Raw genomic sequence first — 9,531 nt, forward strand, 5'->3', positions numbered from 1 at the left:
TGAAGTGAGGTGGGATCTCAAACTGTTCTCTCCTCGTGGTCTCCCACACCTATACGTCTGTAATTTTTTACTGCCTCAAGCAGCATTCAAGAGCAGCAAAACCAGCAGAATTACCAAGTAAGACTTTCTACAGGTTCAGGGGATTCCCCGAGGATACAGAAAACTATCCCTTTTTTGATAAATCAGAAGAGCAGAGGAAAATCCCCATACTACTAGTCTGATGAGGACTGAACATGCTCCAGGAAAGATGGAATGTTGAGATCAGTTCAGAATTTGTTAACAAAATGAAGGGACAGACAGGGTAATAGACCCACTGAGACCCTAAATATTTATAGCAATGTGGAAGGGGGGAAGATTTGGGTCTGGGGGATGGGGATTTCCCAATTATTTATCTCCCATACAGTTCTTCATATGCCCCCAGCTTATTCCTTCTAATAGCAAAGGTTGTGGCCCCAATCATAGACAAGATCAGAGTTTTTGCATACTCAGGAAATCCCCCAGATGTACCAAATACTGTTAATTTACATGTTAAAAAGGAGGCGAAAGCAGTAACTGGGCAGCTGGGGACTGAGCATGATTCAGGAAGCCTGGAACCTCAAGGGCAATTGAGTGTCAGCTAAAGGGGAGGGAGAATGTAGATTGCTGTAATCCTAGTCCTATTATATTGCTTATCAGATGTTTAATTGAACTGATTGCATTGATCTACATGTGTTAATCCACCTTGGTTAAGAGCAGTGGTTCTCAACTTGGGGGTCGGGACCCCTTTGGGGGCCGAACAACCCTTTCACAGGGGTCGCCTAAGACTCTCTACGTTGTTCTGTTGCTTCTTATGCCAATAAAGGTTATGAAATGAAAAAATGACTCTCTGCATCAGTGTTCTCCATCTGTAAAATGGATAAATGTTGGGGTTGGGGGTCACCATAACATGAGGAATGGTATTAAAGGGCCACGGCATTAGGAAGGTTGAGAACTACTGGTTAAGAGTAATAAGCTGCAGAATTGTAGTCAAAACTCTGCTCAGGACCCAAGTTTGATCTTGATGGAAGTCTGCTTGGGTTGACTCAGCCTTCCATCCTTCTGAGGTCGGTAAAATTAGTGCACAGCTTGCTCCCAAGTAGATGACTTGGGAAGGCAATAACAAACGACCCTGTAAACATAGGCTACCTAGTAAACATCATGATGTGACATTACCCCACGGGTCAGTAATGACCCAGAGATTGCACAGGAGACTACATTTACCTTGAGTCCCAGTGAGAAGCAGGGGACAAAATTAACGTTGGTGAAGTTTCCTGGTGTTCTTAATCTCAACATTCCTCCCAGGCCCCCAATTTGTCTTCTCCCCATTCAACATCCATGTGCAAATTCCACCGGTTGCAAACTAGGGGGTTTGGTTGGGGAAACCAGAGAGGGGCTCTGCCCGACACTGGTCTTAGCTGCTGGGCAACAGGGGCAGCTGCCCTGGGCCCAGAGGTGGGATCCAGCAGGTTCTCACAGGTTCCTGAGAGTAGGTTACTAATTATTTGTGTGTGCCGAGAGGGGGTTATTTTGGTGATTTTGCCATGTGATTTTTGCCTTAGTTACGCCCCTCCTCTCAACAGTAGCGCGCAGAACTTGAAGCAGTCTAGCAGGAGGTGCACCGGCGTGCGTGGCAGCCTGTGCCTGCATACATTAGTTTCCCACCCAAGGACCGGCACAGTGGCTGCGTCCTTGCCACAGCCCCACCCAGTAATGCCCTGCCCCAGGAACCTGTTACTAAAATTTTTGGATCCCACCACTGCCTGGGCCCTGCATTTTGGGGGGCCCAACTGACCACAGCTCTGCCCACCCCCTTAAGGAAGGGGGAGAAGAAGAGCAGAAGGCATCTGCCCTGTTTGGGGCTGGAGCAGCTGGCTTCTGGTGATGATGGAGGCTCCTACCCACCTTGCATGGCGTAAGGTCTGCCCCTTGTTTGAGCCCAGTGGAGACAGACAGACAGTAATTCTGAGTCCTTGTCGCGGACTTTTGCCCATGGTCCCAGAATCACTAAGACCGCCCCTGGCTCTGCCATCTCATGACCTTCGCCCTCCTCACTGCCCTTCTTCATCCAGCTACTGCCTGCCTAAGTGTTAAGTGAAGAGGAAAGACAATAATGTGGGGGAGGGTTTGACAGTGAAGGTGGAAGGAGGGAAGGCAAGAGGTGAAGAAAGGAAGCAGGAAGTGGTGAGAGAGCAAGAGACTAATGAGGAGATAGAAGAGGAGCAAAGGATATTTCCGGCCTTTGCATTATATCACCCAATCTGTACATTTTGGGTATCCCCTTCTGTGACTAATTTGGATCACATTTTTCTCACTCCCTAAGGGCAGAAACACATTATGAAGACTGCTAGTTTCCAACTGAGTTATTTTAAAAATCTAAAAGGTAAAAAAAAATGTCCTTTTAAACTCAGGTTTCCCCTTTAAAACAATATCAGCAAGATAGTATATATTTGTACAGACACAGACCAGATCATAAAATTAATTAACAAAATATACATCCTAGCAAATACAATGATGTCCAAAGACTAAAATGAAACTATTAAAACCGTATAAAATAAGACTATTAAAACCATATCAAACATCCATCTATAATACAAAATATAATAAAATCTTATCTTCATAAAAATTATTTTAAAAATAACTTAAGCTAAAACCATTATAATAGATATTGGATATTGATTCCTATGTTTCTTACAAGATGGCTCTCTTTGCCCTGGCGGCTAGGAAATTACGAGCAAAGTATTTAAAGCGCTGTTTGAACTGATGTTCCAAAGGACTGGAGATTAACTTCGACTAGCTGAAGAAGCTGCAAAAAACATCTGACATGGAAAGTATTTGATGGGGCATTTTAATTTAGAGATTGCGAATACTAATAATTTATATTTTAATGTAAAACTAAGTTATTGTTTTAATTTAAATCATTGTTTTAACTGTTTTAACTGCATGTATCTCTGTATTGTTATAGCCAATGGCTCAAACAATAAATACTTGACTGACTGACATTATAATAGGAATCACCTCTTGTTCTTTTTTACAGATACTCCAGGTGAATTTGGCAACTTTTAAGGTTGCCTCAAAATCTGTTCCGGCGACCCATGTTGAAATAAGGGTTCTCCTATCCCTCCCAGGATATTTACATAACACTGGTTTAATTAAATTCCTTCTTTCCTGTTCTAAATTTTTGCAGACATAGATAAGATGTTCCAGCGATTTTATGGAGCCATCTTGGCATGAGCGTAGGCCTTCTTTTTTCGGACTCTTATTATATTTGCCAATTAAAACCACCGTGGGAAGGCATCCTATCTAATGAGCATAAAACTTCTCCGCAGATTTGATGCATCTAGGACGGTGTTTTATGTAAGACATCCGTGTTATATCGTTCAAGGTACGTGTATCAAACAGGAAATACTTAATTCTATTTCTATCATGGCTCCTTTCGATATCCTGTCGTCTTTGTTTAATTATTCATCTGGCCTGAGTATTTTCTGTCATCATCAATGCCTCGACAGATAGACCACGGGATCTCAGCTTAGATTCCACGGCCTTGAGCCACAGTGAAGTAAATGGATAAAATTCAATTCCATCAAGATTATCCTCCTATGGAGGAGTCCGACTGCTCCCTAGGGGAGGGTTTTAAAGGAAAGGATTCTCCGGGTGCCTTTATTATGAAAGTACAGCTGTTTTAATGAAATTCAGTATGTTTTAATGTTGGAGTTTTATGGGCTGCTGTTGTTTTATTGTATGGTTTGCCCCTAACTTATTTGTATCTTGTTGTACACTGCCTGGAGCCCCTCAGGGATAGGGCGGTATAAAAATCGAAATAATAAATAAAAAGGAAATAAATAAATAAAAAGGAAATAAATGGCTTTTTTTCCCCTGCAGGTTGTTGGCACCCTTAATCGTGCACACTTGGCAGCAACTGAGAATCTAATCCTAGAATGTTAAAAGCCCCGTTTATAACCAAGCTTCGTTTGTAATTTTCAGGAAATCGCGTATATCGGTTTTTTGATCTGAGGTTACTGCACGGAAGGGGGGCCATTTCCTATTCTGTCACTGTCCTGATTTATGTCAAAGATAGGCACAGCGACTTCGTTTCTGAACTGTGCCCTTCACTTGCCACTGCAAGAGGGAAAAGTTTCATTACCAAGAAAGGACCTTTCCTCGCTACCCTTGATATGCTTACTAAGACACCCATATTAAGATGTGGCATCCGTTTCAACACAATGTGGTTTTTCTAAGCGGCTGATTTTTTTTTTAAAGTGCCAAAAGCTGAAACCTTTCTGAAAGCTATACCTCTGACCTAAAAAGTCTGCTTCTCTGGGCCAAACTTATATGTTATGCTTCTTGCCAAGTTGGGTTGGGGTTTGCTGGACCCGCACTGCTTTCTGTGCAGTCACACAACAGCTGTGGGGGAAGGCATTCAAAAGCCTTTTCTGCTCAGAAGTGTAGCATGGAGGGTGGAGCACTCAGCTTCCTTTTCAAATGCCATTTTCCTGAGCTGAAAAAGCTTCTGTTATGTGTTAGTGCAGGGGTAGGGAACCTTTAACACTCAAAGAGCCATTTGGACCCATTTTCCACGGGAAAAGAAAACACTTGGAGCCGCAAATAAATGGTACGGCATTTCAAATAGAGACAACACTGTATATATTTGGGTTTTTTTTAACCAGCACCTCCGCTCACATTCTGAGAAGCGCATGGATGCACCCACCCTGCTGCCTGCAGGGCGGGCAAGGATGGGGCCAGCGGCTCGGCCTCGCCAGCCGCCAGGAAAGCGCCCACCCCATTCCAATGGGACGGGCGAAAGGGGAAGCCCACAGCGCAGCCCACCCAACCATGGGCAGTTGGTGCGCCTGCCCTGCTGCCTGCAGGGCAGACAAAATGGGGCCGGCCATTTCCGACTCATGGAGCCACAGTGCAAGGGCAGAAGAGCCGCATGCAGCTCTCGAGCCGCAAGTTCCCTACCCCTGTGCTTGTGTAACCATGGAGTTCTATGCAAATATTCTGAACAGTATCGAAGAGATAGAAAAAGTGCAGAGAAGGGCAACGAGGATGATTGAGGGACTGGAGCACCTTCCTTATGAGGAGAGGCTGCAGCGTTTGGGACTCTTTAGTTTGGAGAGGAGACGGCTGAGGGGGGATATGATTGAAGTCTATAAAATTATGCATGGGGTAGAAAATGTTGACAGAGAGAAATTTTTCTCTCTTTCTCACAATACTAGAACCAGGGGGCATCCATTGAAAATGCTGGGGGGAAGAATTAGGACTAATTGGGGGGGGGGGGGGCGGGGGGGGGGGGGGGGGGGGGGGGGGGGGGGGGGGGGGGGGGGCGGGGGGGGGGCTGGCGCCCGGGGGGGGGGGGGGGGGGTGGGGGGGGGGGGACAGGGGGCATCCATTGAAAATGCTGGGGGGAAGAATTAGGACTAATGAAAGGAAACACTTCTTCACGCAACGTGTGATTGGTGTTTGGAATATGCTGCCACAGGAGGTGGTGATGGCCACTAACCTGGATAGCTTTAAAAAGGACTTGGACAGATTTATGGAGGAGAAGTCGATCTATGGCTACCAATCTTGATCCTCCTTGATCTCAGATTGCAAATGCCTTCGCAGACCAGGTGCTCGGGAGCAGCAGCAGCAGCAGAAGGCCCTTGCTTTCACCTCCTGCACGTGAGCTCCCAAAGGCACCTGGTGGGCCACTGCGAGTAGCAGAGTGCTGGACTAGATGGACTCTGGTCTGATCCAGCAGGCTCGTTCTTATGTTCTTATGTTCTTATATAAATACTCAAAAAAAAGGTTTGGCTCAAGAAAATGGGGTAGAGGGAAAAGCAGGAACCAGCCACTACCCCCCCCCGCCCGCCCCCCACACACGCACACAGGCTCCTGGATACTTTAAAAAAATGCCTTTGCCTGGACTTGCTGTGTGACTGCAGGGAACACAAGTTGAGTTTGAGTATCACCAACCCAACTGGCATTTATTTTGGCCCTCAGAAGCTCTAACGCGGTGGTTAAGAAGGCCCAGCAAAGACTGTACTATCTTAGACTGTTAAGGAAACAACAACTGAATGGAAAACTCCTGGTGTCCTTTTACCGCTGTGCTATAGAGAGTGTCTTAACCTACTGCATCTGTGTATGGTTCTCCAGTTGCACAGTGGCAGATAGGAAGGCGCTCCAAAGGGTGATCACTACTGCACAGAGGATTATCGGCTGCCCTCTCTCCTCCTTGGAAGAACTCTATAATTCCCGAAGCCTAAAGAAAGCCCAAAATATTCTGAGAGATCTGTCTCATCCAGCACACTCTCTTTTTGAACTGTTACCATCTGGCAGACGATACAGGTCTATCAAATGACATATGAGAATCAGCAAAATCTAGCATACATTTACTCAACAGGATCAGAGGACAGAGAGGGAGTAGACATGGGAACAGTGTATTATATGGGTAGGCCAGGGATCTTCAAACTATGGCCCTCCAGATGTTAATAGACTACAATTCCCATGAGCCCTACCACTTGGCCACGCTGGCAGGGGCTGATGGGAATTGTAGTCCATGAACATTTGGAGGGCCATAGTTTGAAGACTCGTGGGGTAGGCCTTTAGGGCCAAGATATATGTGACAAGGAATGCCTCAAATTTTACTTCAAATGCGCTCAACGGTTGAATTTACCATGGTTGACTTTGTATATCAGATATGAGGCAGCCATGGGGTATGTCTGTAGAGTTTCTAATGACATAACATCTACTGAACAGATTTTTCCCCCCTCAGACCAAATCTGGGCGCATTTGGGCATATTCGGGTGAAAATCGACCTGAATATGTCCTGCCCGAATATTCGCAAATACGAATGCAAGGCATCCTGGAGCAACGAATGGGGGATTTCTGTTTAGGCTGCACATTTTTTGAAGATAGAGGCACCAGACTTTCAAGGTGGCTCCAGAAGGCTCCCCTGGTAATAGCATCCAGTCTTGGTGAACTTTGCTTCTGGGGGTGGGTGGGTTGTGGGAGTTCTGAGAGAACTCAGCCAGCAGGCTTCATGTGTAGGAGCAGGAAAACAAAATGAGCCTTTTGGGGGTCCATAAAATGGAACCCCCAGAAGCAAAGTTCACCAAGCCTGGATGCTATTACCAGGAGGGCCTCCTGGAGCCACCTTGAAAGTCTGGTGCCTCTATCTTCAAAAATGTGCAGCCTAAACAGAAATTCCCCATTGGGTACTATGGTGCCAAGGCGCTGCAGAGAATCTTGGGCAATTTGGGGGGGGTGCCTGTCAGGGGCTCATTTTTAAAGCCAGCTGCACCACAATTTCAGGGTCTCATTCAGAGACTATCCTGATGATACTACCTGAGTTTGGAGAAGTTTGGTTCAGGGGGTCCAAAGTTATGGACCCTCAAAGGGGTAGCCCCAGTGGTGGGATCCAAAAAATTTAGTAACATGTTCCCATGGTGGTGGGATTCAAACTGTGGTGTAGCACCAATGGGGATTGGCGGGACACGACGGGGCGAGGTCGGGCATTCCGGGGCGGGGCATTCCTGGGCGAGGCTGTGGCAAGGCTGTTAAAGGCAGGTCAGAGTTTTTCCAAGTACAATAATGGTTACAATCAGGGAGGACAATGCTCTGCAATTGGTTTATTCTTATGCCTCTCGAAATGGACATGCCTCTCGAAATCTGACCTGCCTTTAACAGCCGTGAAGTTTAACGAGGCCAGTTGGTTAATTATCTAGAATCTGGCTAGCTGTTTTATTTATATTTAGATTACATTGCCGTGCCGTTCTAACTTGTGTTTATATACATTACTCCAATGGGAGAATGTAAACAATTTTTCCCAAACATTTGGCTACTTTTTGTAAAAGTATAAAATTATTTTGGTTACTTATAAGTAAATTGCTACTCCAGTGGGATAACTAATTTTTGAAGTCATCATTGTAGCCTGTTGGTACAAGTTTTCTTCATTTTCACTTTGGTGTGTACCGTCCCCTTTTGCTTAGCATAGTGGTGGTGGTGTCGTGTCTGCTCAAAAAAAGAAACAGACTTAACTTTATAACTTCAGATGTATGTGCTCACTAACATGTAACCCATGGCTATCTCACTGACCAATAGCTAATCAATAGATCAGGTCACAAACAGTGACTTCAGCAACTTGTTTACATACAAACAGTCAACTTTTATAACTGAGTTGTGACAGACAGGCAAAATCCCCCACAACCTCAGTTCTCCAGATTAGAGTCCACCTGCTCTTCAGCACTACACCACGCTGGTTCACCCGCAGCTGCATAGCAGTCTCCCTTTCAACCGGAGAAAGATAGATAGGTATTGGCTCATCCTTAGATTTTGTTTTTCTCTGGATTACAATGGAGAGCCCCAGGAGTGCCATGAATCATGCTTGGAATGAGCACGACATGATGCGAATGTGACAATCCAGGGGTTTCCTGCATTGCATCAGGGGGAAAATTCCCATCTGGAAGCAGCCTTTGTTTGTATGTTCTCCCTCCCGTAATCCTCCTAAGCTTTTATCCAGTTAGTAGTTTGAAATGTCTCAAATATACCACTTTAGGGCAGAGGTGGGATCCAGCAGGTTCTCACAGGTTCCCGAGAATAGGCTACTAATTATTTGTGTGTGCCGAGAGGGGGTTACTAATTGGTGATTTTGCCACGTGATTTTTTGCCTTAGTTACGCCCTCCTCTCAGCAGTAGCGCGCAGAACTTGAAGCAGTCTAGCAGGAGGTGCACCAGCGTGTGTGGCAGCCTGCGCCTGCATGCATTCGTTTCCCACCCAAGGACCGGCACAGCGGCTGCGTCCTTGCCACAGCTCCGCCCAGGAGTGCCCCGCCCCTGTCATGCCCCGCCCAGCCCCATTGGCGCTACGCCACAGTTTGAATCCCACCACCATGGGAACCTGTTACTAAAATTTTTGGATCCCACCACTGCTTTAGGGTAGGAGATGGCCACCAGGCACCTTGGGATGCCTTGTAGATGCATGACAGCATGAAGGTCCCCCTCCAAGATTTTCGTTCTACAGCAAGGGTAGGTAATCCCTGGGCATGAGAGGCAAACAGTGGCACACAGGGTTGGTTTTCTGCCTCTGGTACTGAGGTAAGTCCCTGATGGGCTGGGAGGGTTACTGCTAGCTCCCAGGATGTCTTCCCAGATATAACTCTCAACTCTCAGCAGCGGTGTAGTGGCTAAGAGCAGTGGCTAAGAGCAGGTGCACTCTGATCTGGAGGAACCAGGTTTGATTCCCAGCTCTGCCGCTTGAGTTGAGGAGGCTTATCTGGGGAATTCAGGTTAGCCTGTACGCTCCCACACACGTCAGCTGGGTGACCTTGGGCTAGTCACAGCTTCTTGGAGCTCTCTCAGCCCCACCCACCTCACAGGGTGTTTGTTGTGAGGGGGGAGGGCAAGGCGATTGTAAGCCCCTTTGAGTCTCCTACAAGAGAGAAAGGGATATGAATCCAAACTCCTCCTCCTCCTCCTCCTCTTCTTCTTCTTCTTCTTCTTCTTCTTCTTCTTCTTCTTCTTCTTCTTCTTGTT

The 9,531-nt window shown here is 46.4% G+C and overlaps 1 protein-coding gene across 1 annotated transcript in view; it reads left to right on the forward strand.

The window, feature by feature from the left end:
• The first annotated feature begins 1,042 nt into the window (after window positions 1-1,042).
• GPANK1 (G-patch domain and ankyrin repeats 1) overlaps window positions 1,043-9,531 on the forward strand; it is a 15,599-nt gene continuing 7,110 nt past the window's right edge. Inside the window, exon 1 of the mRNA XM_048487166.1 lies at window positions 1,043-1,055. The gene's annotated coding sequence lies outside the window, so the exon portion shown is untranslated. The remainder of the gene's footprint in view (window positions 1,056-9,531) is intronic.

Source organism: Sphaerodactylus townsendi, linkage group LG03 (assembly GCF_021028975.2).
Source record: "Sphaerodactylus townsendi isolate TG3544 linkage group LG03, MPM_Stown_v2.3, whole genome shotgun sequence".
Classification (NCBI taxonomy): Eukaryota; Metazoa; Chordata; class Lepidosauria; order Squamata; family Sphaerodactylidae; genus Sphaerodactylus; species Sphaerodactylus townsendi.